At 40.7% G+C, this 27,269-nt stretch overlaps 44 non-coding genes across 44 annotated transcripts; all 44 read right to left on the bottom strand.

The window, feature by feature from the left end:
* Positions 1-34: 34 nt before the first annotated feature.
* TRNAL-UAA (transfer RNA leucine (anticodon UAA)) lies at positions 35-117 on the bottom strand. Its single transcript has one exon. It is a non-coding gene; the product is annotated as a tRNA-Leu (tRNA).
* Positions 118-909: 792 nt separating this feature from the next.
* TRNAL-UAA (transfer RNA leucine (anticodon UAA)) lies at positions 910-992 on the bottom strand. The gene has a single exon. It is a non-coding gene; the product is annotated as a tRNA-Leu (tRNA).
* Positions 993-2,289: 1,297 nt separating this feature from the next.
* On the bottom strand, positions 2,290-2,372 carry TRNAL-UAA (transfer RNA leucine (anticodon UAA)). Its single transcript has one exon. It is a non-coding gene; the product is annotated as a tRNA-Leu (tRNA).
* Positions 2,373-2,713: 341 nt separating this feature from the next.
* On the bottom strand, positions 2,714-2,796 carry TRNAL-UAA (transfer RNA leucine (anticodon UAA)). Its single transcript has one exon. It is a non-coding gene; the product is annotated as a tRNA-Leu (tRNA).
* Positions 2,797-4,026: 1,230 nt separating this feature from the next.
* On the bottom strand, positions 4,027-4,109 carry TRNAL-UAA (transfer RNA leucine (anticodon UAA)). The gene has a single exon. It is a non-coding gene; the product is annotated as a tRNA-Leu (tRNA).
* A 792-nt stretch (positions 4,110-4,901) lies between these two features.
* TRNAL-UAA (transfer RNA leucine (anticodon UAA)) lies at positions 4,902-4,984 on the bottom strand. Its single transcript has one exon. It is a non-coding gene; the product is annotated as a tRNA-Leu (tRNA).
* A 355-nt stretch (positions 4,985-5,339) lies between these two features.
* On the bottom strand, positions 5,340-5,422 carry TRNAL-UAA (transfer RNA leucine (anticodon UAA)). Its single transcript has one exon. It is a non-coding gene; the product is annotated as a tRNA-Leu (tRNA).
* A 355-nt stretch (positions 5,423-5,777) lies between these two features.
* On the bottom strand, positions 5,778-5,860 carry TRNAL-UAA (transfer RNA leucine (anticodon UAA)). The gene has a single exon. It is a non-coding gene; the product is annotated as a tRNA-Leu (tRNA).
* A 341-nt stretch (positions 5,861-6,201) lies between these two features.
* TRNAL-UAA (transfer RNA leucine (anticodon UAA)) lies at positions 6,202-6,284 on the bottom strand. The gene has a single exon. It is a non-coding gene; the product is annotated as a tRNA-Leu (tRNA).
* Positions 6,285-6,637: 353 nt separating this feature from the next.
* TRNAL-UAA (transfer RNA leucine (anticodon UAA)) lies at positions 6,638-6,720 on the bottom strand. The gene has a single exon. It is a non-coding gene; the product is annotated as a tRNA-Leu (tRNA).
* Positions 6,721-7,510: 790 nt separating this feature from the next.
* Positions 7,511-7,593, bottom strand: TRNAL-UAA (transfer RNA leucine (anticodon UAA)). The gene has a single exon. It is a non-coding gene; the product is annotated as a tRNA-Leu (tRNA).
* Positions 7,594-7,955: 362 nt separating this feature from the next.
* Positions 7,956-8,038, bottom strand: TRNAL-UAA (transfer RNA leucine (anticodon UAA)). Its single transcript has one exon. It is a non-coding gene; the product is annotated as a tRNA-Leu (tRNA).
* Positions 8,039-8,830: 792 nt separating this feature from the next.
* Positions 8,831-8,913, bottom strand: TRNAL-UAA (transfer RNA leucine (anticodon UAA)). Its single transcript has one exon. It is a non-coding gene; the product is annotated as a tRNA-Leu (tRNA).
* A 789-nt stretch (positions 8,914-9,702) lies between these two features.
* TRNAL-UAA (transfer RNA leucine (anticodon UAA)) lies at positions 9,703-9,785 on the bottom strand. The gene has a single exon. It is a non-coding gene; the product is annotated as a tRNA-Leu (tRNA).
* A 355-nt stretch (positions 9,786-10,140) lies between these two features.
* TRNAL-UAA (transfer RNA leucine (anticodon UAA)) lies at positions 10,141-10,223 on the bottom strand. Its single transcript has one exon. It is a non-coding gene; the product is annotated as a tRNA-Leu (tRNA).
* Positions 10,224-11,015: 792 nt separating this feature from the next.
* On the bottom strand, positions 11,016-11,098 carry TRNAL-UAA (transfer RNA leucine (anticodon UAA)). Its single transcript has one exon. It is a non-coding gene; the product is annotated as a tRNA-Leu (tRNA).
* A 352-nt stretch (positions 11,099-11,450) lies between these two features.
* Positions 11,451-11,533, bottom strand: TRNAL-UAA (transfer RNA leucine (anticodon UAA)). The gene has a single exon. It is a non-coding gene; the product is annotated as a tRNA-Leu (tRNA).
* Positions 11,534-11,888: 355 nt separating this feature from the next.
* On the bottom strand, positions 11,889-11,971 carry TRNAL-UAA (transfer RNA leucine (anticodon UAA)). The gene has a single exon. It is a non-coding gene; the product is annotated as a tRNA-Leu (tRNA).
* Positions 11,972-12,324: 353 nt separating this feature from the next.
* Positions 12,325-12,407, bottom strand: TRNAL-UAA (transfer RNA leucine (anticodon UAA)). Its single transcript has one exon. It is a non-coding gene; the product is annotated as a tRNA-Leu (tRNA).
* A 1,235-nt stretch (positions 12,408-13,642) lies between these two features.
* TRNAL-UAA (transfer RNA leucine (anticodon UAA)) lies at positions 13,643-13,725 on the bottom strand. The gene has a single exon. It is a non-coding gene; the product is annotated as a tRNA-Leu (tRNA).
* Positions 13,726-14,080: 355 nt separating this feature from the next.
* Positions 14,081-14,163, bottom strand: TRNAL-UAA (transfer RNA leucine (anticodon UAA)). Its single transcript has one exon. It is a non-coding gene; the product is annotated as a tRNA-Leu (tRNA).
* Positions 14,164-14,525: 362 nt separating this feature from the next.
* Positions 14,526-14,608, bottom strand: TRNAL-UAA (transfer RNA leucine (anticodon UAA)). The gene has a single exon. It is a non-coding gene; the product is annotated as a tRNA-Leu (tRNA).
* A 353-nt stretch (positions 14,609-14,961) lies between these two features.
* TRNAI-UAU (transfer RNA isoleucine (anticodon UAU)) lies at positions 14,962-15,044 on the bottom strand. The gene has a single exon. It is a non-coding gene; the product is annotated as a tRNA-Ile (tRNA).
* A 355-nt stretch (positions 15,045-15,399) lies between these two features.
* On the bottom strand, positions 15,400-15,482 carry TRNAL-UAA (transfer RNA leucine (anticodon UAA)). The gene has a single exon. It is a non-coding gene; the product is annotated as a tRNA-Leu (tRNA).
* A 354-nt stretch (positions 15,483-15,836) lies between these two features.
* Positions 15,837-15,919, bottom strand: TRNAL-UAA (transfer RNA leucine (anticodon UAA)). The gene has a single exon. It is a non-coding gene; the product is annotated as a tRNA-Leu (tRNA).
* Positions 15,920-16,711: 792 nt separating this feature from the next.
* Positions 16,712-16,794, bottom strand: TRNAL-UAA (transfer RNA leucine (anticodon UAA)). Its single transcript has one exon. It is a non-coding gene; the product is annotated as a tRNA-Leu (tRNA).
* A 792-nt stretch (positions 16,795-17,586) lies between these two features.
* TRNAL-UAA (transfer RNA leucine (anticodon UAA)) lies at positions 17,587-17,669 on the bottom strand. Its single transcript has one exon. It is a non-coding gene; the product is annotated as a tRNA-Leu (tRNA).
* Positions 17,670-18,217: 548 nt separating this feature from the next.
* Positions 18,218-18,300, bottom strand: TRNAL-UAA (transfer RNA leucine (anticodon UAA)). Its single transcript has one exon. It is a non-coding gene; the product is annotated as a tRNA-Leu (tRNA).
* A 1,667-nt stretch (positions 18,301-19,967) lies between these two features.
* Positions 19,968-20,050, bottom strand: TRNAL-UAA (transfer RNA leucine (anticodon UAA)). Its single transcript has one exon. It is a non-coding gene; the product is annotated as a tRNA-Leu (tRNA).
* A 341-nt stretch (positions 20,051-20,391) lies between these two features.
* On the bottom strand, positions 20,392-20,474 carry TRNAL-UAA (transfer RNA leucine (anticodon UAA)). The gene has a single exon. It is a non-coding gene; the product is annotated as a tRNA-Leu (tRNA).
* Positions 20,475-21,266: 792 nt separating this feature from the next.
* Positions 21,267-21,349, bottom strand: TRNAL-UAA (transfer RNA leucine (anticodon UAA)). The gene has a single exon. It is a non-coding gene; the product is annotated as a tRNA-Leu (tRNA).
* A 355-nt stretch (positions 21,350-21,704) lies between these two features.
* Positions 21,705-21,787, bottom strand: TRNAL-UAA (transfer RNA leucine (anticodon UAA)). Its single transcript has one exon. It is a non-coding gene; the product is annotated as a tRNA-Leu (tRNA).
* Positions 21,788-22,142: 355 nt separating this feature from the next.
* Positions 22,143-22,225, bottom strand: TRNAL-UAA (transfer RNA leucine (anticodon UAA)). Its single transcript has one exon. It is a non-coding gene; the product is annotated as a tRNA-Leu (tRNA).
* A 341-nt stretch (positions 22,226-22,566) lies between these two features.
* TRNAL-UAA (transfer RNA leucine (anticodon UAA)) lies at positions 22,567-22,649 on the bottom strand. The gene has a single exon. It is a non-coding gene; the product is annotated as a tRNA-Leu (tRNA).
* Positions 22,650-23,002: 353 nt separating this feature from the next.
* TRNAL-UAA (transfer RNA leucine (anticodon UAA)) lies at positions 23,003-23,085 on the bottom strand. Its single transcript has one exon. It is a non-coding gene; the product is annotated as a tRNA-Leu (tRNA).
* A 355-nt stretch (positions 23,086-23,440) lies between these two features.
* TRNAL-UAA (transfer RNA leucine (anticodon UAA)) lies at positions 23,441-23,523 on the bottom strand. Its single transcript has one exon. It is a non-coding gene; the product is annotated as a tRNA-Leu (tRNA).
* Positions 23,524-23,862: 339 nt separating this feature from the next.
* On the bottom strand, positions 23,863-23,945 carry TRNAL-UAA (transfer RNA leucine (anticodon UAA)). Its single transcript has one exon. It is a non-coding gene; the product is annotated as a tRNA-Leu (tRNA).
* A 355-nt stretch (positions 23,946-24,300) lies between these two features.
* TRNAL-UAA (transfer RNA leucine (anticodon UAA)) lies at positions 24,301-24,383 on the bottom strand. The gene has a single exon. It is a non-coding gene; the product is annotated as a tRNA-Leu (tRNA).
* Positions 24,384-24,738: 355 nt separating this feature from the next.
* Positions 24,739-24,821, bottom strand: TRNAL-UAA (transfer RNA leucine (anticodon UAA)). The gene has a single exon. It is a non-coding gene; the product is annotated as a tRNA-Leu (tRNA).
* A 341-nt stretch (positions 24,822-25,162) lies between these two features.
* On the bottom strand, positions 25,163-25,245 carry TRNAL-UAA (transfer RNA leucine (anticodon UAA)). Its single transcript has one exon. It is a non-coding gene; the product is annotated as a tRNA-Leu (tRNA).
* Positions 25,246-25,598: 353 nt separating this feature from the next.
* Positions 25,599-25,681, bottom strand: TRNAL-UAA (transfer RNA leucine (anticodon UAA)). Its single transcript has one exon. It is a non-coding gene; the product is annotated as a tRNA-Leu (tRNA).
* A 340-nt stretch (positions 25,682-26,021) lies between these two features.
* On the bottom strand, positions 26,022-26,104 carry TRNAL-UAA (transfer RNA leucine (anticodon UAA)). The gene has a single exon. It is a non-coding gene; the product is annotated as a tRNA-Leu (tRNA).
* A 353-nt stretch (positions 26,105-26,457) lies between these two features.
* Positions 26,458-26,540, bottom strand: TRNAL-UAA (transfer RNA leucine (anticodon UAA)). The gene has a single exon. It is a non-coding gene; the product is annotated as a tRNA-Leu (tRNA).
* A 341-nt stretch (positions 26,541-26,881) lies between these two features.
* Positions 26,882-26,964, bottom strand: TRNAL-UAA (transfer RNA leucine (anticodon UAA)). Its single transcript has one exon. It is a non-coding gene; the product is annotated as a tRNA-Leu (tRNA).
* Between the last annotated feature and the right edge of the window lie 305 nt (positions 26,965-27,269).

The raw sequence follows: 27,269 nt of genomic DNA, 5'->3' as shown, positions 1-27,269 counted from the left end.
TTCCTAGCTTGCAGAGCTCCCCGGCTAAAACCTATACCAGGAGTGGGGTTTGAACCCACGCAGATACATATCCATTGGATCTTAAGTCCAACGCCTTAACCACTCGGCCATCCTGGTGAAAGACTGTCCTGTTTTTGCTCCCAATCGGATGCAAATGTTGGCCATACAATGCTCTTTGATGCGGTTTTCAGAATTTGGTTCAATTTCATCTATTTCCTTGTGCAGTTTAAACATTTAGACACAAAAATCGATTCTTTCATCCAATGTTTTGTAGATTGGATATGTGCGTAAAGCACCTATGATCATGGTAGGGATCATGATTAACAATTTGCTCCTAGGATAAAAAGAATGCTATAAACACACAGTCGCAGGATTCAGATTGAGAAAAAAATTATTGGCAAAGAGACCTGCAGCAGGATCTTTTGTGTTGCTCTACGATTCCTAGCTTGCAGAGTTCCCACGCTAAAACCTATACCAGGAGTGGGGTTTGAACCCACGCGGATACATATCCATTGGATCTTAAGTCCAACGCCTTAACAACTTGGCCATCCTAGTGAAAGACTATCTTGCTTTGGCTCCCAATCGGATACAAATGTTGGCCATGCAATGCTCTTTGATGCGGTTTTCAGAATTTGGTTCAATTTCATCTATTTCCTTGTGCAGTTTAAACATTTAGACACAATAATCGATTCTTTCATCCAAAGTTTTGAAGATTGTTATGTGCGTAAAGCACATATGATCATGGTAGGGATCATGATTAACAATTTGCTCCTAGGATAAAAAGAATGCTATAAACACACAGTCACAGGATTCAGATTGAGAAAAAAATTATTGGCAAAGAGACCTGCAGCAGGATCTGTTGTGTTGCTCTACGATTCCTAGCTTGCAGAGCTCCCCGGCTAAAACCTATACCAGGAGTGGGGTTTGAACCCACGCAGATACATATCCATTGGATCTTAAGTCCAACGCCTTAACCACTCGGCCATCCTGGTGAAAGACTGTCCTGTTTTTGCTCCCAATCGGATGCAAATGTTGGCCATACAATGCTCTTTGATGCGGTTTTCAGAATTTGGTTCAATTTCATCTATTTCCTTGTGCAGTTTAAACATTTAGACACAAAAATCGATTCTTTCATCCAATGTTTTGTAGATTGGATATGTGCGTAAAGCACCTATGATCATGGTAGGGATCATGATTAACAATTTGCTCCTAGGATAAAAAGAATGCTATAAACACACAGTCGCAGGATTCAGATTGAGAAAAAAATTATTGGCAAAGAGACCTGCAGCAGGATCTGTTGTGTTGCTCTACGATTCCTAGCTTGCAGAGCTCCCCGGCTAAAACCTATACCAGGAGTGGGGTTTGAACCCACGCGGATACATATCCATTGGATCTTAAAGGGGTTGTCCCGCGCCGAAACGGGTTTTTTTTTTTTCAACCCCCCCCCCGTTCGGCGCGAGACAACCCCGATGCAGGGAGGTAAAGAAAGCTCACCGGAGCGCTTACCTGAATCCCCGCGCTCCGGTGACTTCTCTACTCACCGCTGAAGATGGCCTCTTCCTCCGTGGACCGCAGCTCTTCTGTGCGGTCCACTGCCGATTCCAGCCTCCTGATTGGCTGGAATCGGCACGTGACGGGGCGGAGCTACACGGAGCTACACGGAGCCCCATAGAAGACTGCAGAAGACCCGGACTGCGCAAGCGCGGCTAATTTGGCCATCGGAGGGCGAAAATTAGTCGGCACCATGGAGACGAGGACGCCAGCAACGGAACAGGTAAGTATAAAACTTTTTATAACTTCTGCATGGCTCATAATTAATGCACAATGTACATTACAAAGTGCATTATTATGGCCATGCAGAAGTGTACAGACCCACTTGCTGCCTCGGGACAACCCCTTTAAGTCCAACGCCTTAACCACTCGGCCATCCTGGTGGAAGACTGTCCTGTTTTTGCTCCCAATCGGATGCAAATGTTGGCCATACAATGCTCTTTGATGCGGTTTTCAGAATTTGGTTCAATTTCATCTATTTCCTTGTGCAGTTTAAACATTTAGACACAAAAATCGTTTCTTTCATCCAATGTTTTGTAGATTGGATATGTGCGTAAAGCACCTATGATCATGGTAGGGATCATGATTAACAATTTGCTCCTAGGATAAAAAGAATGCTATAAACACACAGTCGCAGGATTCAGATTGAGAAAAAAATTATTGGCAAAGAGACCTGCAGCAGGATCTTTTGTGTTGCTCTACGATTCCTAGCTTGCAGAGCTCCCCGGCTAAAACCTATACCAGGAGTGGGGTTTGAACCCACGCGGATACATATCCATTGGATCTTAAGTCCAACGCCTTAACCACTCGGCCATCCTGGTGTAAAACTATCCCGCTTTGCTCCCAATCGGATGCAAATGTTGGCCATACAATGCTCTTTGATGCCGTTTTCAGAATTTGGTTCAATTTCATCTATTTTCTTGTGCAGTTTAAACATTTAGACACAAAAATCGATTCTTTCATCCAAAGTTTTGAAGATTGTTATGTGCGTAAAGCACATATGATCATGGTAGGGATCATGATTAACAATTTGCTCCTAGGATAAAAAGAATGTAATAAACACACAGTCACAGGATTCAGATTCAGAAAAAAATTATTGGCAAAGAGACCTGTTGTGTTGCTCTATGATTCCTAGCTTGCAGAGCTCCCCGGCTGAAACCTATACCAGGAGTGGGGTTTGAACCCACGCGGATACATATCCATTGGATCTTAAGTCCAACGCCTTAACAACTCGGCCATCCTGGTGAAAGACTGTCTTGTTTTTGCTCCCAATCGGATACAAATGTTGGCCATGCAATGCTCTTTGATGCAGTTTTCAGAATTTGGTTCAATTTCATCTATTTCCTTGTGCAGTTTAAACATTTAGACACAAAAATCGATTCTTTCATCCAAGGTTTTGAAGATTGGATATGTGCGTAAAGCACCTATGATCATGGTAGGGATCATGATTAACAATTTGCTCCTAGGATGAAAAGAATGCTATAAACACACAGTCGCAGGATTCAGATTGAGAAAAAAATTATTGGCAAAGAGACCTGCAGCAGGATCTTTTGTGTTGCTCTACGATTCCTAGCTTGCAGAGCTCCCCCGCTAAAACCTATACCTAGAGTGGGGTTTGAACCCACGCGGATACATATCCATTAGTTCTTAAGTCCAATGCTTTAACCACTCGGCCATCCTGGTGTAAAACTATCCTCTTTTTGGTCCCAATCGGATCCAAATGTTGGCCATGCAATGCTCTTTGATGCGGTTTTCAGAATTTGGTTCAATTTCATCTATTTCCTTGTGCAGTTTAAACATTTAGACACAAAAATCGATTCTTTCATCCAATGTTTTGTAGATTGGATATGTGCGTAAAGCACCTATGATCATGGTAGGGATCATGATTAACAATTTGCTCCTAGGATAAAAAGAATGCTATAAACACACAGTCGCAGGATTCAGATTGAGAAAAAAATTATTGGCAAAGAGACCTGCAGCAGGATCTTTTGTGTTGCTCTACGATTCCTAGCTTGCAGAGTTCCCACGCTAAAACCTATACCAGGAGTGGGGTTTGAACCCACGCGGATACATATCCATTGGATCTTAAGTCCAACGCCTTAACAACTTGGCCATCCTAGTGAAAGACTATCTTGCTTTGGCTCCCAATCGGATACAAATGTTGGCCATGCAATGCTCTTTGATGCGGTTTTCAGAATTTGGTTCAATTTCATCTATTTCCTTGTGCAGTTTAAACATTTAGACACAAAAATCGATTCTTTCATCCAAAGTTTTGAAGATTGTTATGTGCGTAAAGCACATATGATCATGGTAGGGATCATGATTAACAATTTGCTCCTAGGATAAAAAGAATGCTATAAACACACAGTCACAGGATTCAGATTGAGAAAAAAATTATTGGCAAAGAGACCTGCAGCAGGATCTGTTGTGTTGCTCTACGATTCCTAGCTTGCAGAGCTCCCCGGCTAAAACCTATACCAGGAGTGGGGTTTGAACCCACGCAGATACATATCCATTGGATCTTAAGTCCAACGCCTTAACCACTCGGCCATCCTGGTGAAAGACTGTCCTGTTTTTGCTCCCAATCGGATGCAAATGTTGGCCATACAATGCTCTTTGATGCGGTTTTCAGAATTTGGTTCAATTTCATCTATTTCCTTGTGCAGTTTAAACATTTAGACACAAAAATCGATTCTTTCATCCAATGTTTTGTAGATTGGATATGTGCGTAAAGCACCTATGATCATGGTAGGGATCATGATTAACAATTTGCTCCTAGGATAAAAAGAATGCTATAAACACACAGTCGCAGGATTCAGATTGAGAAAAAAATTATTGGCAAAGAGACCTGCAGCAGGATCTTTTGTGTTGCTCTACGATTCCTAGCTTGCAGAGTTCCCACGCTAAAACCTATACCAGGAGTGGGGTTTGAACCCACGCGGATACATATCCATTGGATCTTAAGTCCAACGCCTTAACAACTTGGCCATCCTAGTGAAAGACTATCTTGCTTTGGCTCCCAATCGGATACAAATGTTGGCCATGCAATGCTCTTTGATGCGGTTTTCAGAATTTGGTTCAATTTCATCTATTTCCTTGTGCAGTTTAAACATTTAGACACAATAATCGATTCTTTCATCCAAAGTTTTGAAGATTGTTATGTGCGTAAAGCACATATGATCATGGTAGGGATCATGATTAACAATTTGCTCCTAGGATAAAAAGAATGCTATAAACACACAGTCACAGGATTCAGATTGAGAAAAAAATTATTGGCAAAGAGACCTGCAGCAGGATCTGTTGTGTTGCTCTACGATTCCTAGCTTGCAGAGCTCCCCGGCTAAAACCTATACCAGGAGTGGGGTTTGAACCCACGCAGATACATATCCATTGGATCTTAAGTCCAACGCCTTAACCACTCGGCCATCCTGGTGAAAGACTGTCCTGTTTTTGCTCCCAATCGGATGCAAATGTTGGCCATACAATGCTCTTTGATGCGGTTTTCAGAATTTGGTTCAATTTCATCTATTTCCTTGTGCAGTTTAAACATTTAGACACAAAAATCGATTCTTTCATCCAATGTTTTGTAGATTGGATATGTGCGTAAAGCACCTATGATCATGGTAGGGATCATGATTAACAATTTGCTCCTAGGATAAAAAGAATGCTATAAACACACAGTCGCAGGATTCAGATTGAGAAAAAAATTATTGGCAAAGAGACCTGCAGCAGGATCTGTTGTGTTGCTCTACGATTCCTAGCTTGCAGAGCTCCCCGGCTAAAACCTATACCAGGAGTGGGGTTTGAACCCACGCGGATACATATCCATTGGATCTTAAGTCCAACGCCTTAACCACTCGGCCATCCTGGTGGAAGACTGTCCTGTTTTTGCTCCCAATCGGATGCAAATGTTGGCCATACAATGCTCTTTGATGCGGTTTTCAGAATTTGGTTCAATTTCATCTATTTCCTTGTGCAGTTTAAACATTTAGACACAAAAATCGTTTCTTTCATCCAATGTTTTGTAGATTGGATATGTGCGTAAAGCACCTATGATCATGGTAGGGATCATGATTAACAATTTGCTCCTAGGATAAAAAGAATGCTATAAACACACAGTCGCAGGATTCAGATTGAGAAAAAAATTATTGGCAAAGAGACCTGCAGCAGGATCTTTTGTGTTGCTCTACGATTCCTAGCTTGCAGAGCTCCCCGGCTAAAACCTATACCAGGAGTGGGGTTTGAACCCACGCGGATACATATCCATTGGATCTTAAGTCCAACGCCTTAACCACTCGGCCATCCTGGTGTAAAACTATCCCGCTTTGCTCCCAATCGGATGCAAATGTTGGTCATACAATGCTCTTTGATGCGGTTTTCAGAATTTGGTTCAATTTCATCTATTTCCTTGTGCAGTTTAAACATTTAGACACAAAAATCGATTCTTTCATCCAAAGTTTTGAAGATTGTTATGTGCGTAAAGCACATATGATCATGGTAGGGATCATGATTAACAATTTGCTCCTAGGATAAAAAGAATGTAATAAACACACAGTCACAGGATTCAGATTGAGAAAAAAATTATTGGCAAAGAGACCTGTTGTGTTGCTCTATGATTCCTAGCTTGCAGAGCTCCCCGGCTGAAACCTATACCAGGAGTGGGGTTTGAACCCACGCGGATACATATCCATTGGATCTTAAGTCCAACGCCTTAACAACTCGGCCATCCTGGTGAAAGACTGTCTTGCTTTTGCTCCCAATCGGATACAAATGTTGGCCATGCAATGCTCTTTGATGCGGTTTTCAGAATTTGGTTCAATTTCATCTTTTTCCTTGTGCAGTTTAAACATTTAGACACAAAAATCGATTCTTTCATCCAAAGTTTTAAGATTGTAATGTGCGTAAAGCACATATGATCATGGTAGGGATCATGATTAACAATTTGCTCCTAGGATAAAAAGAATGTAATAAACACACAGTCACAGGATTCAGATTGAGAAAAAAATTATTGGCAAAGAGACCTGCAGCAGGATCTGTTGTGTTGCTCTACGATTCCTAGCTTGCAGAGCTCCCCAGCTAAAACCTATACCAGGAGTGGGGTTTGAACCCACGCGGATACATATCCATTGGATCTTAAGTCCAACGCCTTAACCACTCGGCCATCCTGGTGGAAGACTGTCCTGTTTTTGCTCCCAATCGGATGCAAATGTTATCCATACAATGCTCTTTGATGCGGTTTTCAGAATTTGGTTCAATTTCATCTATTTCCTTGTGCAGTTTAAACATTTAGACACAAAAATCGTTTCTTTCATCCAATGTTTTGTAGATTGGATATGTGCGTAAAGCACCTATGATCATGGTAGGGATCATGATTAACAATTTGCTCCTAGGATAAAAAGAATGCTATAAACACACAGTCACAGGATTCAGATTGAGAAAACAAATTTTGTCAAAGAGACCTGCAACAGGACCTTTTGTGTTGCTCTACGATTCCTAGCTTGCAGAGCTCCCCGGCTAAAACCTATACAAGGAGTGGGGTTTGAACCCATGCGGATACATATCCATTGGATCTTAAGTCCAATGCCTTAACCACTCGGCCATCCTAGTAGAAGACTGTCCTGTTTTTGCTCCCAATCGGATGCAAATGTTGGCCATGCAATGCTCTTTGATGCGGTTTCAGAATTTGGTTCAATTTCATCTATTTCCTTGTGCAGTTTAAACATTTAGACACAAAAATCGATTCTTTCTTCCAAAGTTTTAAGATTGTTATGTGCGTAAAGCACATATGATCATGGTAGGGATCATGATTAACAATTTGCTCCTAGGATAAAAAGAATGTAATAAATACACAGTCACAGGATTGAGATTGAGAAAAAAATTATTGGCAAAGAGACCTGCAGCAGGATCTGTTGTGTTGCTCTACGATTCCTAGCTTGCAGAGCTCCCCGGCTAAAACCTATACCAGGAGTGGGGTTTGAACCCACGCGGATACATATCCATTGGATCTTAAGTCCAACGCCTTAACCACTCGGCCATCCTGGTGGAAAACTGTCCTATTTTTGCTCCCAATCGGATGCAAATGTTGGCCATACAATGCTCTTTGCTCTTTAATGCGGTTTTCAGAATTTGGTTCAATTTCATCTATTTCCTTGTGCAGTTTAAACATTTAGACACAAAAATCGATTCTTTCATCCAATGTTTTGTAGACTGGATCTGTTCGTAAAGCACCTATGATCATGGTAGGGATCATGATTAACAATTTGCTCCTAGGATAAAAAGAATGCTATAAACACACAGTCACAGGATTCAGATTGAGAAAACAAATTTTGTCAAAGAGACCTGCAGCAGGATCTGTTGTGTTGCTCTACGATTCCTAGCTTGCAGAGCTCCCCGGCTAAAACCTATACAAGGAGTGGGGTTTGAACCCACGCGGATACATATCCATTGGATCTTAAGTCCAACGCCTTAACCACTCGGCCATCCTGGTGGAAGACTGCCCTATTTTTGCTCCCAATCGGATACAAATGTTGGCCATACAATGCTCTTTGATGCGGTTTTCAGAATTTGGTTCAATTTCATCTATTTCCTTGTGCAGTTTAAACATTTAGACACAAAAATCGATTCTTTCATCCAATGTTTTGTAGACTGGATCTGTGCGTAAAGCACCTATGATCATCGTAGGGATCATGATTAACAATTTGCTCCTAGGATAAAAAGAATGCTATAAACACACAGTCACAGGATTCAGATTGAGAAAACAAATTTTGGCAAAGAGAACTGCAGCAGGACCTTTTGTGTTGCTCTACGATTCCTAGCTTGCAGAGTTCCCACGCTAAAACCTATACCAGCAGTGAGGTTTGAACCCACGCGGAAACATATCCATTGGATCTTAAGTCCAATGCCTTAACAACTCGGCCATCCTAGTGAAAGACTGTCTTGTTTTTGCTCCCAATCGGATACAAATGTTATCCATGCAATGCTGTTTGATGCGGTTTTCAGAATTTGGTTCAATTTCATCTATTTCCTTGTGCAGTTTAAACATTTAGACACAAAAATCGATTCTTTCATCCAAAGTTTTGAAGATTGTTATGTGCGTAAAGCACATATGATCATGGTAGGGATCATGATTAACAATTTGCTCCTAGGATAAAAAGAATGTAATAAACACAAAGTCACAGGATTCAGATTGAGAAAAAAATTATTGGCAAAGAGACCTGCAGCAGGATCTGTTGTGTTGCTCTACGATTCCTAGCTTGCAGAGCTCCCCGGCTAAAACCTATACCAGGAGTGGGGTTTGAACCCACGCGGATACATATCCATTGGATCTTAAGTCCAACGCCTAAACCACTCGGCCATCCTAGTAGAAGACTGTCCTGTTTTTGCTCCCAATCGGATGCAAATGTTGGCCATGCAATGCTCTTTGATGCGGTTTCAGAATTTGGTTCAATTTCATCTATTTCCTTGTGCAGTTTAAACATTTAGACACAAAAATCGATTCTTTCATCCAAAGTTTTAAGATTGTTATGTGCGTAAAGCACATATGATCATGGTAGGGATCATGATTAACAATTTGCTCCTAGGATAAAAAGAATGTAATAAATACACAGTCACAGGATTGAGATTGAGAAAAAAATTATTGGCAAAGAGACCTGCAGCAGGATCTGTTGTGTTGCTCTACGATTCCTAGCTTGCAGAGCTCCCCGGCTAAAACCTATACCAGGAGTGGGGTTTGAACCCACGCGGATACATATCCATTGGATCTTAAGTCCAACGCCTTAACAACTCAGCCATCCTAGTGAAAGACTGTGTTGTTTTTACTCCCAATCCGATACAAATGTTGGCCATGCAATGCTCTTTGATGCGGTTTTCAGAATTTGGTTCAATTTCATCTATTTCCTTGTGCAGTTTAAACATTTAGACACAAAAATCGATTCTTTCATCCAAAGTTTTGAAGATTGTTATGTGCGTAAAGCACATATGATCATGGTAGGGATCATGATTAACAATTTGCTCCTAGGATAAAAAGAATGTAATAAACACACAGTCACAGGATTAAGATTGAGAAAAAAATTATTGGTAAAGAGACCTGCAGCAGGATCTGTTGTGTTGCTCTACTATTCCTAGCTTGCAGAGCTCCCCGGCTAAAACCTATACCAGGAGTGGGGTTTGAACCCACGCGGATACATATCCATTGGATCTTAAGTCCAACGCCTTAACCACTCGGCCATCCTGGTGGAAGACTGTCCTGTTTTGGCTCCCAATCGGATGCAAATGTTGGCCATACAATGCTCTTTGATGCGGTTTTCAGAATTTGGTTCAATTTCATCTATTTCCTTGTGCAGTTTAAACATTTAGACACAAAAATCGATTCTTTCATCCGAAGTTTTGAAGATTGGATCTGTGCGTAAAGCACATATGATCATGGTAGGGATCATGATTAACAATTTGCTCCTAGGATAAAAAGAATGCTATAAACACACAGTCACAGGATTCAGATTGAGAAAACAAATTTTGGCAAAGAGACCTGCAGCAGGACCTTTTGTGTTGCTCTACGATTCCTAGCTTGCAGAGTTCCCACGCTAAAACCTATACCAGGAGTGGGGTTTGAACCCACGCGGATACATATCCATTGGATCTTAAGTCCAACGCCTTAACAACTCGGCCATCCTAGTGAAATACTGTCTTGTCTTTGCTCCCAATCCGATACAAATGTTGGCCATGCAATGCTCTTTGATGCGGTTTTCAGAATTTGGTTCAATTTCATCTATTTCCTTGTGCAGTTTAAACATTTAGACACAAAAATCGATTCTTTCATCCAATGTTTTGTAGACTGGATCTGTGCGTAAAGCACCTATGATCATGGTAGGGATCATGATTAACAATTTGCTCCTAGGATAAAAAGAATGCTATAAACACACAGTCACAGGATTCAGATTGAGAAAACAAATTTTGGCAAAGAGACCTGCAGCAGGACCTTTTGTGTTGCTCTACGATTCCTAGCTTGCAGAGTTCCCACGCTAAAACCTATACCAGCAGTGAGGTTTGAACCCACGCGGATACATATCCATTGGATCTTAAGTCCAATGCCTTAACAACTCGGCCATACTAGTGAAAGACTGTCTTGTTTTTGCTCCCAATCGGATACAAATGTTATCCATGCAATGCTGTTTGATGCGGTTTTCAGAATTTGGTTCAATTTCATCTATTTCCTTGTGCAGTTTAAACATTTAGACACAAAAATCGATTCTTTCATCCAAAGTTTTGAAGATTGTTATGTGCGTAAAGCACATATGATCATGGTAGGGATCATGATTAACAATTTGCTCCTAGGATAAAAAGAATGTAATAAACACAAAGTCACAGGATTCAGATTGAGAAAAAAATTATTGGCAAAGAGACCTGCAGCAGGATCTGTTGTGTTGCTCTACGATTCCTAGCTTGCAGAGCTCCCCGGCTAAAACCTATACCAGGAGTGGGGTTTGAACCCACGCGGATACATATCCATTGGATCTTAAATCCAACGCCTTAACCACTCGGCCATCCTAGTAGAAGACTGTCCTGTTTTTGCTCCCAATCGGATGCAAATGTTGGCCATGCAATGCTCTTTGATGCGGTTTCAGAATTTGGTTCAATTTCATCTATTTCCTTGTGCAGTTTAAACATTTAGACACAAAAATCGATTCTTTCATCCAAAGTTTTAAGATTGTTATGTGCGTAAAGCACATATGATCATGGTAGGGATCATGATTAACAATTTGCTCCTAGGATAAAAAGAATGTAATAAACACACAGTCACAGGATTAAGATTGAGAAAAAAATTATTGGTAAAGAGACCTGCAGCAGGATCTGTTGTGTTGCTCTACTATTCCTAGCTTGCAGAGCTCCCCGGCTAAAACCTATACCAGGAGTGGGGTTTGAACCCACGCGGATACATATCCATTGGATCTTAAGTCCAACGCCTTAACCACTCGGCCATCCTGGTGGAAGACTGTCCTGTTCTGGCTCCCAATCGGATGCAAATGTTGGCCATACAATGCTCTTTGATGCGGTTTTCAGAATTTGGTTCAATTTCATCTATTTCCTTGTGCAGTTTAAACATTTAGACACAAAAATCGATTCTTTCATCCGAAGTTTTGAAGATTGGATCTGTGCGTAAAGCACATATGATCATGGTAGGGATCATGATTAACAATTTGCTCCTAGGATAAAAAGAATGCTATAAACACACAGTCACAGGATTCAGATTGAGAAAACAAATTTTGGCAAAGAGACCTGCAGCAGGACCTTTTGTGTTGCTCTACGATTCCTAGCTTGCAGAGTTCCCACGCTAAAACCTATACCAGGAGTGGGGTTTGAACCCACGCGGATACATATCCATTGGATCTTAAGTCCAACGCCTTAACAACTCGGCCATCCTAGTGAAATACTGTCTTGTCTTTGCTCCCAATCGGATACAAATGTTGGCCATGCAATGCTCTTTGATGCGGTTTTCAGAATTTGGTTCAATTTCATCTATTTCCTTGTGCAGTTTAAACATTTAGACACAAAAATCGATTCTTTCATCCAAAGTTTTAAGATTCTTATGTGCGTAAAGCACATATGATCATGGTAGGGATCATGATTAACAATTTGCTCCTAGGAAAAAAAGAATGCTATAAACACACAGTCACAGGATTCAGATTGAGAAAACAAATTTTGTCAAAGAGACCTGCAGCATGATCTGTTGTGTTGCTCTACGATTCCTAGCTTGCAGAGCTCCCCGGCTAAAACCTATACCAGGAGTGGGGTTTGAACCCACGCGGATACATATCCATTGAATCTTAAGTCCAACGCCTTAACCACTCGGCCATCCTGGTGGAAGACTGTCCTATTTTTGCTCCCAATCGGATGCAAATGTTGGCCATACAATGCTCTTTGCTCTTTAATGCGGTTTTCAGAATTTGGTTCAATTTCATCTATTTCCTTGTGCAGTTTAAACATTTAGACACAAAAATCGATTCTTTCATCCAATGTTTTGTAGACTGGATCTGTGCGTAAAGCACCTATGATCATGGTAGGGATCATGATTAACAATTTGCTCCTAGGATAAAAAGAATGCTATAAACACACAGTCACAGGATTCAGATTGAGAAAACAAATTTTGGCAAAGAGACCTGCAGCAGGACCTTTTGTGTTGCTCTACGTTTCCTAGCTTGCAGAGTTCCCACGCTAAAACCTATACCAGCAGTGAGGTTTGAACCCACGCGGATACATATCCATTGGATCTTAAGTCCAACGCCTTAACAAATCGGCCATCCTAGTGAAAGACTGTCTTGTTTTTGCTCACAATCGGATACAAATGTTATCCATGCAATGCTCTTTGATGCGGTTTTCAGAATTTGGTTCAATTTCATCTATTTCCTTGTGCAGTTTAAACATTTAGACACAAAAATCGATTCTTTCATCCAAAGTTTTGAAGATTGTTATGTGCGTATAGCACATATGATCATGGTATGGATCATGATTAACAATTTGCTCCTAGGATAAAAAGAATGTAATAAACACACAGTCACAGGATTCAGATTGAGAAAAAAATTATTGGTAAAGAGACCTGCAGCAGGATCTGTTGTGTTGCTCTACGATTCCTAGCTTGCAGAGCTCCCCGGCTAAAACCTATACCAGGAGTGGGGTTTGAACCCACACGGATACATATCCATTGGATCTTAAGTCCAACGCCTTAACAACTCGGCCATCCTAGTGAAATACTGTCTTGTTTTTGCTCCCAATCCGATACAAATGTTGGCCATACAATGCTCTTTGATGCGGTTTTCAGAATTTGGTTCAATTTCATCTATTTCCTTGTGCAGTTTAAACATTTAGACACAAAAATCGATTCTTTCATCCAAAGTTTTAAGATTCTTATGTGCGTAAAGCACATATGATCATGGTAGGGATCATGATTAACAATTTGCTCCTAGGAAAAAAAGAATGCTATAAACACACAGTCACAGGATTCAGATTGAGAAAACAAATTTTGTCAAAGAGACCTGCAGCAGGATCTGTTGTGTTGCTCTACGATTCATAGCTTGCAGAGCTCCCCGGCTGAAACCTGTACCAGGAGTGGGGTTTGAACCCACGCGGATACATATCCATTGGATCTTAAGTCCACCGCCTTAACCACTCGGCCATCCTGGTGGAAGACTGTCCTGTTTTTGCTCCCAATCGGATGCAAATGTTGGCCATACAATGCTCTTTGATGCGGTTTTCAGAATTTGGTTCAATTTCATCTATTTCCTTGTGCAGTTTAAACATTTAGACACAAAAATCGATTCTTTAATCAGAAGTTTTGAAGATTGGATCTGTGCGTAAAGCACATATGATCATGGTAGGGATCATGATTAACAATTTGCTCCTAGGATAAAAAGAATGCTATAAACACACAGTCACAGGATTCAGATTGAGAAAACAAATTTTGTCAAAGAGACCTGCAGCAGGACCTTTTGTGTTGCTCTACGATTCCTAGCTTGCAGAGCTCCCCGGGTAAAACCTATACAAGGAGTGGGGTTTGAACCCACGCGGATACATATCCATTGGATCTTAAGTCCAACGCCTTCACCACTCGGCCATCCTGGTGGAAAACTGTCCTATTTTTGCTCCCAATCGGATGCAAATGTTGGCCATACAATGCTCTTTGCTCTTTAATGCGGTTTTCAGAATTTGGTTCAATTTCATCTATTTCCTTGTGCAGTTTAAACATTTAGACACAAAAATCGATTCTTTCATCCAATGTTTTGTAGACTGGATCTGTGCGTAAAGCACATATGATCATCGTAGGGATCATGATTAACAATTTGCTCCTAGGATAAAAAGAATGCTATAAACACACAGTTACAGGATTCAGATTGAGAAAACAAATATTGGCAAAGAGACCTGCAGCAGGATCTGTTGTGTTGCTCTACGATTCCTAGCTTGCAGAGCTCCCCGGCTAAAACCTGTACCAGGAGTGGGGTTTGAGCCCACGCGGATACATATCCATTGGATCTTAAGTCCAACGCCTTAACCACTTGGCCATCCTGGTGGAAGACTGTCCTGTTTTTGCTCCCAATCGGATGCAAATGTTGGCCATACAATGCTCTTTGATGCGGTTTTCAGAATTTGGTTCAATTTCATCTATTTCCTTGTGCAGTTTAAACATTTAGACACAAAAATCGATTCTTTCATCCAAAGTTTTAAGATTGTTATGTGCGTAAAGCACATATGATCATGGTAGGGATCATGATTAACAATTTGCTCCTAGGATAAAAAGAATGCTATAAACACACAGTCACAGGATTCAGATTGAGAAAACAAATTTTGTCAAAGAGACCTGCAGCAGGACCTTTTGTGTTGCTCTACGATTCCTAGCTTGCAGAGCTCCCCGGCTAAAACCTATACCAGGAGTGGGGTTTGAACCCACGCAGATACATATCCATTGGATCATAAGTCCAACGCTTTAACCACTCGGCCATCCTAGTGTAAAGCTATCCTCTTTTTGGTCCCAATCGGATACAAATGTTGGCCATACAATGCTCTTTGATGCGGTTTTCAGAATTTTGTTCAATTTCATTTGTATCCTTGTGCAGTTTAAACATTTAGACACAAAAATCAATTCTTTCATCCAATGTTTTGTAGACTGGGTCTGTGAGTAAAGCACCTATAATCATGGTAGGGATCATGATTAACAATTTGCTCCTAGGATAAAAAGAATGCTATAAACACACAGTCACAGGATTCAGATTGAGAAAACAAATTTTGGCAAAGAGACCTGCAGCAGGACCTTTTGTGTTGCTCTACGATTCCTAGCTTGCAGAGTTCCCACGCTAAAACCTATACCAGGAGTGGGGTTTGAACCCACGCGGATACATATCCATTGGATCTTAAGTCCAACGTCTTAACCACTCGGCCATCCTGGTGGAAGACTGTCCTGTTTTGCTCCCAATCGGATGCAAATGTTGGCCATACAATGCTCTTTGATGCGGTTTTCAGAATTTGGTTCAATTTCATCTATTTCCTTGTGCAGTTTAAACATTTAGACACAAAAATCGATTCTTTCATCCAATGTTTTGTAGATTGGATATGTGCGTAAAGCACCTATGATCATGGTAGGGATCATGATTAACAATTTGCTCCTAGGATAAAAAGAGTGCTATAAACACACAGTCGCAGGATTCAGATTGAGAAAAAAATTATTGGCAAAGAGACCTGCAGCAGGATCTTTTGTGTTGCTCTACGATTCCTAGCTTGCAGAGCTCCCCGGCTAAAACCTATACCAGGAGTGGGGTTTGAACCCACGCAGATACATATCCATTGGATCTTAAGTCCAACGCCTTAACCACTCGGCCATCCTGGTGTAAAACTATCCTGTTTTTGCTCCCAATCGGATGCAAATGTTGGCCATACAATGCTCTTTGATGCGGTTTTCAGAATTTGGTTCAATTTCATCTATTTCCTTGTGCAGTTTAAACATTTAGACACAAAAATCGATTCTTTCATCCAAAGTTTTGAAGATTGTTATGTGCGTAAAGCACATATGATCATGGTAGGGATCATGATTAACAATTTGCTCCTAGGATAAAAAGAATGTAATAAACACACAGTCACAGGATTCAGATTGAGAAAAAAATTATTGGCAAAGAGACCTGCAGCAGGATCTGTTGTGTTGCTCTACGATTCCTAGCTTGCAGAGCTCCCCGGCAAAAACCTATACCCGGAGTGGGGTTTGAACCAACGCGGATACATATCCATTGGATCTTAAGTCCAACGTCTTAACCACTCGGCCATCCTGGTGGAAGACTGTCTTGTTTTTGCTCCCAATCGTATACAAATGTTGGCCATGCAATGCTCTTTGATGCGGTTTTCAGAATTTGGTTCAATTTCATCTATTTCCTTGTGCAGTTTAAACATTTAGACACAAAAATCGATTCTTTCATCCAAGGTTTTGAAGATTGTTATGTGCGTAAAGCACATATGATCATGGTAGGGATCATGATTAACAATTTGCTCCTAGGATAAAAAGAATGCTATAAACACACAGTCACAGGATTCAGATTGAGAAAACAAATTATTGGCAAAGAGACCTGCAGCAGGATCTGTTGTGTTGCTCTACGATTCCTAGCTTGCAGAGCTCCCCGGCTAAAACCTATACCAGGAGTGGGGTTTGAACCCACGCGGATACATATCCATTGGATCTTAAGTCCAACGCCTTAACAACTCGGCCATCCTGGTGTAAAACTATCCTCTTTTTGGTCCCAATCGGATCCAAATGTTGGCCATGCAATGCTCTTTGATGCGGTTTTCAGAATTTGGTTCAATTTCATCTATTTCCTTGTGCAGTTTAAACATTTAGACAGAAAAATCGATTCTTTCATCCAATGTTTTGTAGATTGGATATGTGCGTAAAGCACCTATGATCATGGTAGGGATCATGATTAACAATTTGCTCCTAGGATAAAAAGAATGCTATAAACACACAGTCGCAGGATTCAGATTGAGAAAAAAATTATTGGCAAAGAGACCTGCAGCAGGATCTTTTGAGTTGCTCTACGATTCCTAGCTTGCAGAGTTCCCACGCTAAAACCTATACCAGGAGTGGGGTTTGAACCCACGCGGATACATATTCATTGGATCTTAAGTCCAACGCCTTAACAACTTGGCCATCCTAGTGAAAGACTATCTTGCTTTGGCTCCCAATCGGATACAAATGTTGGCCATGCAATGCTCTTTGATGCGGTTTTCAGAATTTGGTTCAATTTCATCTATTTCCTTGTGCAGTTTAAACATTTAGACACAAAAATCGATTCTTTCATCCAAAGTTTTGAAGATTGTTATGTGCGTAAAGCACATATGATCATGGTAGGGATCATGATTAACAATTTGCTCCTAGGATAAAAAGAATGCTATAAACACACAGTCGCAGGATTCAGATTGAGAAAAAAATTATTGGCAAAGAGACCTGCAGCAGGATCTGTTGTGTTGCTCTACGATTCCTAGCTTGCAGAGCTCCCCGGCTAAAACCTATACCAGGAGTGGGGTTTGAACCCACGCAGATACATATCCATTGGATCTTAAGTCCAACGCCTTAACCACTCGGCCATCCTGGTGAAAGACTGTCCTGTTTTTGCTCCCAATCGGATGCAAATGTTATCCATACAATGCTCTTTGATGCGGTTTTCAGAATTTGGTTCAATTTCATCTATTTCCTTGTGCAGTTTAAACATTTAGACACAAAAATCGTTTCTTTCATCCAATGTTTTGTAGATTGGATATGTGCGTAAGCCACTCGGCCATCCTGGTGTAAAACTATCCTGTTTTTACTCCCAATCGGATGCAAATGTTGGCCATACAATGCTCTTTGATGCGGTTTTCAGAATTTGGTTCAATTTCATCTATTTCCTTGTGCAGTTTAAACATTTAGACACAAAAATCGATTCTTTCATCCAAGGTTTTGAAGATTGTTATGTGCGTAAAGCACATATGATCATGGTAGGGATCATGATTAACAATTTGCTCCTAGGATAAAAAGAATGCTATAAACACACAGTCACAGGATTCAGATTGAGAAAACAAATTTTTGGCAAAGAGACCTGCAGCAGGATCTTTTGTGTTGCTCTACGATTCCTAGCTTGCAGAGCTCCCCGGCTAAAACCTATACCAGGAGTGGGGTTTGAACCCACGCGGATACATATCCATTGGATCTTAAGTACAACGCCTTAACCACTCGGCCATCCCGGTGTAAAACTATCCTTTTTTTGCTCCCAATCGGATGCAAATGTTGGCCATACAATGCTCTTTGATGCGGTTTTCAGAATTTGGTTCAATTTCATCTATTTCCTTGTGCAGTTTAAACATTTAGACACAAAAATCGATTCTTTCATCCAAAGTTTTGAAGATTGTTATGTGCGTAAAGCACATATGATCATGGTAGGGATCATGATTAACAATTTGCTCCTAGGATAAAAAGAATGCTATAAACACACAGTCACAGGATTCAGATTGAGAAAACAAATTATTGGCAAAGAGACCTGCAGCAGGATCTGTTGTGTTGCTCTACGATTCCTAGCTTGCAGAGCTCCCCGGCTAAAACCTATACCAGGAGTGGGGTTTGAACCCACGCGGATACATATCCATTGGATCTTAAGTCCAACGCCTTAACAACTCTGTCATCCTGGTGAAAGACTGTCTTGTTTTTGCTCCCAATCGGATACAAATGTTGGCCATGCAATGCTCTTTGATGCGGTTATCAGAATTTGGTTCAAATTCATCTTTTTCCTTGTGCAGTTTAAACATTTAGACACAAAAATCAATTCTTTCATCCAAAGTTTTAAGATTGTAATGTGCGTAAAGCACATATAATCATGGTAGGGATCATGATTAACAATTTGCTCCTAGGATAAAAAGAATGTAATAAACACACAGTCACAGGATTCAGATTGAGAAAAAAATTATTGGCAAAGAGACCTGCAGCAGGATCTTTTGTGTTGCTCTACGATTCCTAGCTTGCAGAGTTCCCACGCTAAAACCTATACCAGGAGTGGGGTTTGAACCCACGCGGATACATATCCATTGGATCTTAAGTCCAACGCCTTAACAACTTGGCCATCCTAGTGAAAGACTGTCCTGTTTTTGCTCCCAATCGGATGCAAATGTTGGCCATACAATGCTCTTTGATGCGGTTTTCAGAATTTGGTTCAATTTCATCTATTTCCTTGTGCAGTTTAAACATTTAGACACAAAAATCGATTCTTTCATCCAATGTTTTGTAGATTGGATATGTGCGTAAAGCACCTATGATCATGGTAGGAATCATGATTAACAATTTGCTCCTAGGATAAAAAGAATGCTATAAACACACAGTCGCAGGATTCAGATTGAGAAAAAAATTATTGGCAAAGAGACCTGCAGCAGGATCTGTTGTGTTGCTCTACGATTCCTAGCTTGCAGAGCTCCCCGGCTAAAACCTATACCAGGAGTGGGGTTTGAACCCACGCGGATACATATCCATTGGATCTTAAGTCCAACGCCTTAACAACTTGGCCATCCTAGTGAAAGACTGTCCTGTTTTTGCTCCCAATCGGATGCAAATGTTGGCCATGCAATGCTCTTTGATGCGGTTTTCAGAATTTGGTTCAATTTCATCTTTTTCCTTGTGCAGTTTAAACATTTAGACACAAAAATCGTTTCTTTCATCCAATGTTTTGTAGATTGGATATGTGCGTAAAGCACCTATGATCATGGTAGGGATCATGATTAACAATTTGCTCCTAGGATAAAAAGAATGCTATAAACACACAGTCGCAGGATTCAGATTGAGAAAAAAATTATTGGCAAAGAGACCTGCAGCAGGATCTTTTGTGTTGCTCTACGATTCCTAGCTTGCAGAGCTCCCCGCTAAAAACCTATACCAGGAGTGGGGTTTGAACCCACGCGGATACATATCCATTGGATCTTAAGTCCAACGCCTTACCCACTCGGCCATCCTGGTGTAAAACTATCCCGCTTTGCTCCCAATCGGATGCAAATGTTGGCCATACAATGCTCTTTGATGCGGTTTTCAGAATTTGGTTCAATTTCATCTATTTCCTTGTGCAGTTTAAACATTTAGACACAAAAATCGATTCTTTCATCCAAAGTTTTGAAGATTGTTATGTGCGTAAAGCACATATGATCATGGTAGGGATCATGATTAACAATTTGCTCCTAGGATAAAAAGAATGTAATAAACACACAGTCACAGGATTCAGATTGAGAAAAAAATTATTGGCAAAGAGACCTGTTGTGTTGCTCTACGATTCCTAGCTTGCAGAGCTCCCCGGCTGAAACCTATACCAGGAGTGGGGTTTGAACCCACGCGGATACATATCCATTGGATGTTAAGTCCAACGCCTTAACCACTCGGCCATCCTGGTGTAAAACTATCCTCTTTTTGGTCCCAATCGGATCCAAATGTTGGCCATGCAATGCTCTTTGATGCGGTTTTCAGAATTTGGTTCAATTTCATCTATTTCCTTGTGCAGTTTAAACATTTAGACACAAAAATCGATTCTTTCATCCAATGTTTTGTAGATTGGATATGTGCGTAAAGCACCTATGATCATGGTAGGGATCATGATTAACAATTTGCTCCTAGGATAAAAAGAATGCTATAAACACACAGTCGCAGGATTCAGATTGAGAAAAAAATTATTGGCAAAGAGACCTGCAGCAGGATCTTTTGTGTTGCTCTACGATTCCTAGCTTGCAGAGTTCCCACGCTAAAACCTATACCAGGAGTGGGGTTTGAACCCACGCGGATACATATCCATTGGATCTTAAGTCCAACGCCTTAACAACTTGGCCATCCTAGTGAAAGACTATCTTGCTTTGGCTCCCAATCGGATACAAATGTTGGCCATGCAATGCTCTTTGATGCGGTTTTCAGAATTTGGTTCAATTTCATCTATTTCCTTGTGCAGTTTAAACATTTAGACACAAAAATCGATTCTTTCATCCAAAGTTTTGAAGATTGTTATGTGCGTAAAGCACATATGATCATGGTAGGGATCATGATTAACAATTTGCTCCTAGGATAAAAAGAATGCTATAAACACACAGTCACAGGATTCAGATTGAGAAAAAAATTATTGGCAAAGAGACCTGCAGCAGGATCTGTTGTGTTGCTCTACGATTCCTAGCTTGCAGAGCTCCCCGGCTAAAACCTATACCAGGAGTGGGGTTTGAACCCACACAGATACATATCCATTGGATCTTAAGTCCAACGCCTTAACCACTCGGCCATCCTGGTGAAAGACTGTCCTGTTTTTGCTCCCAATCGGATGCAAATGTTGGCCATACAATGCTCTTTGATGCGGTTTTCAGAATTTGGTTCAATTTCATCTATTTCCTTGTGCAGTTAAAACATTTAGACACAAAAATCGATTCTTTCATCCAATGTTTTGTAGATTGGATATGTGCGTAAAGCACCTATGATCATGGTAGGGATCATGATTAACAATTTGCTCCTAGGATAAAAAGAATGCTATAAACACACAGTCGCAGGATTCAGATTGAGAAAAAAATTATTGGCAAAGAGACCTGCAGCAGGATCTGTTGTGTTGCTCTACAATTCCTAGCTTGCAGAGCTCCCCGGCTAAAACCTATACCAGGAGTGGGGTTTGAACCCACGCGGATACATATCCATTGGATCTTAAGTCCAACGCCTTAACCACTCGGCCATCCTGGTGGAAGACTGTCCTGTTTTTGCTCCAAATCGGATGCAAATGTTGGCCATACAATGCTCTTTGATGCGGTTTTCAGAATTTGGTTCAATTTCATCTATTTCCTTGTGCAGTTTAAACATTTAGACACAAAAATCGTTTCTTTCATCCAATGTTTTGTAGATTGGATATGTGCGTAAAGCACCTATGATCATGGTAGGGATCATGATTAACAATTTGCTCCTAGGATAAAAAGAATGCTATAAACACACAGTCGCAGGATTCAGATTGAGAAAAAAATTATTGGCAAAGAGACCTGCAGCAGGATCTTTTGTGTTGCTCTACGATTCCTAGCTTGCAGAGCTCCCCGGCTAAAACCTATACCAGGAGTGGGGTTTGAACCCACGCGGATACATATCCATTGGATCTTAAGTCCAACGCCTTAACCACTCGGCCATCCTGGTGTAAAACTATCCCGCTTTGCTCCCAATCGGATGCAAATGTTGGCCATACAATGCTCTTTGATGCGGTTTTCAGAATTTGGTTCAATTTCATCTATTTCCTTGTGCAGTTTAAACATTTAGACACAAAAATCGATTCTTTCATCCAAAGTTTTGAAGATTGTTATGTGCGTAAAGCACATATGATCATGGTAGGGATCATGATTAACAATTTGCTCCTAGGATAAAAAGAATGTAATAAACACACAGTCACAGGATTCAGATTGAGAAAAAAATTATTGGCAAAGAGACCTGTTGTGTTGCTCTATGATTCCTAGCTTGCAGAGCTCCCCGGCTGAAACCTATACCAGGAGTGGGGTTTGAACCCACGCGGATACATATCCATTGGATCTTAAGTCCAACGCCTTAACAACTCGGCCATCCTGGTGAAAGACTGTCTTGTTTTTGCTCCCAATCGGATACAAATGTTGGCCATGCAATGCTCTTTGATGCGGTTTTCAGAATTTGGTTCAATTTCATCTTTTTCCTTGTGCAGTTTAAACATTTAGACACAAAAATCGATTCTTTCATCCAAAGTTTTAAGATTGTAATGTGCGTAAAGCACATATGATCATGGTAGGGATCATGATTAACAATTTGCTCCTAGGATAAAAAGAATGTAATAAACACACAGTCACAGGATTCAGATTGAGAAAAAAATTATTGGCAAAGAGACCTGCAGCAGGATCTGTTGTGTTGCTCTACGATTCCTAGCTTGCAGAGCTCCCCAGCTAAAACCTATACCAGGAGTGGGGTTTGAACCCACGCGGATACATATCCATTGGATCTTAAGTCCAACGCCTTAACCACTCGGCCATCCTGGTGGAAGACTGTCCTGTTTTTGCTCCCAATCGGATGCAAATGTTATCCATACAATGCTCTTTGATGCGGTTTTCAGAATTTGGTTCAATTTCATCTATTTCCTTGTGCAGTTTAAACATTTAGACACAAAAATCGTTTCTTTCATCCAATGTTTTGTAGATTGGATATGTGCGTAAAGCACCTATGATCATGGTAGGGATCATGATTAACAATTTGCTCCTAGGATAAAAAGAATGCTATAAACACACAGTCGCAGGATTCAGATTGAGAAAAAAATTATTGGCAAAGAGACCTGCAGCAGGATCTTTTGTGTTGCTCTACGATTCCTAGCTTGCAGAGCTCCCCGGCTAAAACCTATACCAGGAGTGGGGTTTGAACCCACGCGGATACATATCCATTGGATCTTAAGTCCAACGCCTTAACCACTCGGCCATCCTGGTGTAAAACTATCCCGCTTTGCTCTCAATCGGATGCAAATGTTGGCCATACAATGCTCTTTGATGCGGTTTTCAGAATTTGGTTCAATTTCATCTATTTCCTTGTGCAGTTTAAACATTTAGACACAAAAATCGATTCTTTCATCCAAAGTTTTAGATTGTTATGTGCGTAAAGCACATATGATCATGGTAGGGATCATGATTAACAATTTGCTCCTAGGATAAAAAGAATGTAATAAACACACAGTCACAGGATTCAGATTGAGAAAAAAATTATTGGCAAAGAGACCTGTTGTGTTGCTCTATGATTCCTAGCTTGCAGAGCTCCCCGGCTGAAACCTATACCAGGAGTGGGGTTTGAACCCACGCGGATACATATCCATTGGATCTTAAGTCCAACGCCTTAACAACTCGGCCATCCTGGTGAAAGACTGTCTTGTTTTTGCTCCCAATCGGATACAAATGTTGGCCATGCAATGCTCTTTGATGCGGTTTTCAGAATTTGGTTCAATTTCATCTATTTCCTTGTGCAGTTTAAACATTTAGACACAAAAATCGATTCTTTCATCCAATGTTTTGTAGATTGGATATGTGCGTAAAGCACCTATGATCATGGTAGGGATCATGATTAACAATTTGCTCCTAGGATAAAAAGAATGCTATAAACACACAGTCGCAGGATTCAGATTGAGAAAAAAATTATTGGCAAAGAGACCTGCAGCAGGATCTGTTGTGTTGCTCTACGATTCCTAGCTTGCAGAGCTCCCCGGCTAAAACCTATACCAGGAGTGGGGTTTGAACCCACGCGGATACATATCCATTGGATCTTAAGTCCAACGCCTTAACCACTCGGCCATCCTGGTGGAAGACTGTCCTGTTTTTGCTCCAAATCGGATGCAAATGTTGGCCATACAATGCTCTTTGATGCGGTTTTCAGAATTTGGTTCAATTTCATCTATTTCCTTGTGCAGTTTAAACATTTAGACACAAAAATCGTTTCTTTCATCCAATGTTTTGTAGATTGGATATGTGCGTAAAGCACCTATGATCATGGTAGGGATCATGATTAACAATTTGCTCCTAGGATAAAAAGAATGCTATAAACACACAGTCGCAGGATTCAGATTGAGAAAAAAATTATTGGCAAAGAGACCTGCAGCAGGATCTTTTGTGTTGCTCTACGATTCCTAGCTTGCAGAGCTCCCCGGCTAAAACCTATACCAGGAGTGGGGTTTGAACCCACGCGGATACATATCCATTGGATCTTAAGTCCAACGCCTTAACCACTCGGCCATCCTGGTGTAAAACTATCCCGCTTTGCTCCCAATCGGATGCAAATGTTGGCCATACAATGCTCTTTGATGCGGTTTTCAGAATTTGGTTCAATTTCATCTATTTCCTTGTGCAGTTTAAACATTTAGACACAAAAATCGATTCTTTCATCCAAAGTTTTGAAGATTGTTATGTGCGTAAAGCACATATGATCATGGTAGGGATCATGATTAACAATTTGCTCCTAGGATAAAAAGAATGTAATAAACACACAGTCACAGGATTCAGATTGAGAAAAAAATTATTGGCAAAGAGACCTGTTGTGTTGCTCTATGATTCCTAGCTTGCAGAGCTCCCCGGCTGAAACCTATACCAGGAGTGGGGTTTGAACCCACGCGGATACATATCCATTGGATCTTAAGTCCAACGCCTTAACAACTCGGCCATCCTGGTGAAAGACTGTCTTGTTTTTGCTCCCAATCGGATACAAATGTTGGCCATGCAATGCTCTTTGATGCGGTTTTCAGAATTTGGTTCAATTGCATCTTTTTCCTTGTGCAGTTTAAACATTTAGACACAAAAATCGATTCTTTCATCCAAAGTTTTAAGATTGTAATGTGCGTAAAGCACATATGATCATGGTAGGGATCATGATTAACAATTTGCTCCTAGGATAAAAAGAATGTAATAAACACACAGTCACAGGATTCAGATTGAGAAAAAAATTATTGGCAAAGAGACCTGCAGCAGGATCTGTTGTGTTGCTCTACGATTCCTAGCTTGCAGAGCTCCCCAGCTAAAACCTATACCAGGAGTGGGGTTTGAACCCACGCGGATACATATCCATTGGATCTTAAGTCCAACGCCTTAACCACTCGGCCATCCTGGTGGAAGACTGTCCTGTTTTTGCTCCCAATCGGATGGAAATGTTATCCATACAATGCTCTTTGATGCGGTTTTCAGAATTTGGTTCAATTTCATCTATTTCCTTGTGCAGTTTAAACATTTAGACACAAAAATCGATTCTTTCATCCAAAGTTTTAGATTGTTATGTGCGTAAAGCACATATGATCATGGTAGGGATCATGATTAACAATTTGCTCCTAGGATAAAAAGAATGTAATAAACACACAGTCACAGGATTCAGATTGAGAAAAAAATTATTGGCAAAGAGACCTGTTGTGTTGCTCTATGATTCCTAGCTTGCAGAGCTCCCCGGCTGAAACCTATACCAGGAGTGGGGTTTGAACCCACGCGGATACATATCCATTGGATCTTAAGTCCAACGCCTTAACAACTCGGCCATCCTGGTGAAAGACTGTCTTGTTTTTGCTCCCAATCGGATACAAATGTTGGCCATGCAATGCTCTTTGATGCGGTTTTCAGAATTTGGTTCAATTTCATCTTTTTCCTTGTGCAGTTTAAACATTTAGACACAAAAATCGATTCTTTCATCCAAAGTTTTAAGATTGTAATGTGCGTAAAGCACATATGATCATGGTAGGGATCATGATTAACAATTTGCTCCTAGGATAAAAAGAATGTAATAAACACACAGTCACAGGATTCAGATTGAGAAAAAAATTATTGGCAAAGAGACCTGCAGCAGGATCTGTTGTGTTGCTCTACGATTCCTAGCTTGCAGAGCTCCCCGGCTAAAACCTATACCAGGAGTGGGGTTTGAACCCACGCGGATACATATCCATTGGATCTTAAGTCCAACGCCTTAACCACTCGGCCATCCTGGTGTAAAACTATCCCGCTTTGCTCCCAATCGGATGCAAATGTTGGCCATACAATGCTCTTTGATGCGGTTTTCAGAATTTGGTTCAATTTCATCTATTTCCTTGTGCAGTTTAAACATTTAGACACAAAAATCGATTCTTTCATCCAAAGTTTTGAAGATTGTTATGTGCGTAAAGCACATATGATCATGGTAGGGATCATGATTAACAATTTGCTCCTAGGATAAAAAGAATGTAATAAACACACAGTCACAGGATTCAGATTGAGAAAAAAATTATTGGCAAAGAGACCTGTTGTGTTGCTCTATGATTCCTAGCTTGCAGAGCTCCCCGGCTGAAACCTATACCAGGAGTGGGGTTTGAACCCACGCGGATACATATCCATTGGATCTTAAGTCCAACGCCTTACCCACTCGGCCATCCTGGTGGAAGACTGTCCTGTTTTTGCTCCGAATCGGATACAAATGTTGGCCATGCAATGCTCTTTGATGCAGTTTTCAGAATTTGGTTCAATTTCATCTATTTCCTTGTGCAGTTTAAACATTTAGACACAAAAATCGATTCTTTCATCCAAGGTTTTGAAGATTGTTATGTGCGTAAAGCACATATGATCATGGTAGGGATCATGATTAACAATTTGCTCCTAGGATAAAAAGAATGCTATAAACACACAGTCGCAGGATTCAGATTGAGAAAAAAATTATTGGCAAAGAGACCTGCAGCAGGATCTTT

This window comes from Eleutherodactylus coqui, chromosome 3 (genome assembly GCF_035609145.1).
Source record: "Eleutherodactylus coqui strain aEleCoq1 chromosome 3, aEleCoq1.hap1, whole genome shotgun sequence".
Taxonomy (NCBI): domain Eukaryota; kingdom Metazoa; phylum Chordata; class Amphibia; order Anura; family Eleutherodactylidae; genus Eleutherodactylus; species Eleutherodactylus coqui.
The sequence above is the reverse complement of the archived record's forward strand: the minus strand, read 5'-3'. Positions and strand labels throughout refer to the sequence as shown.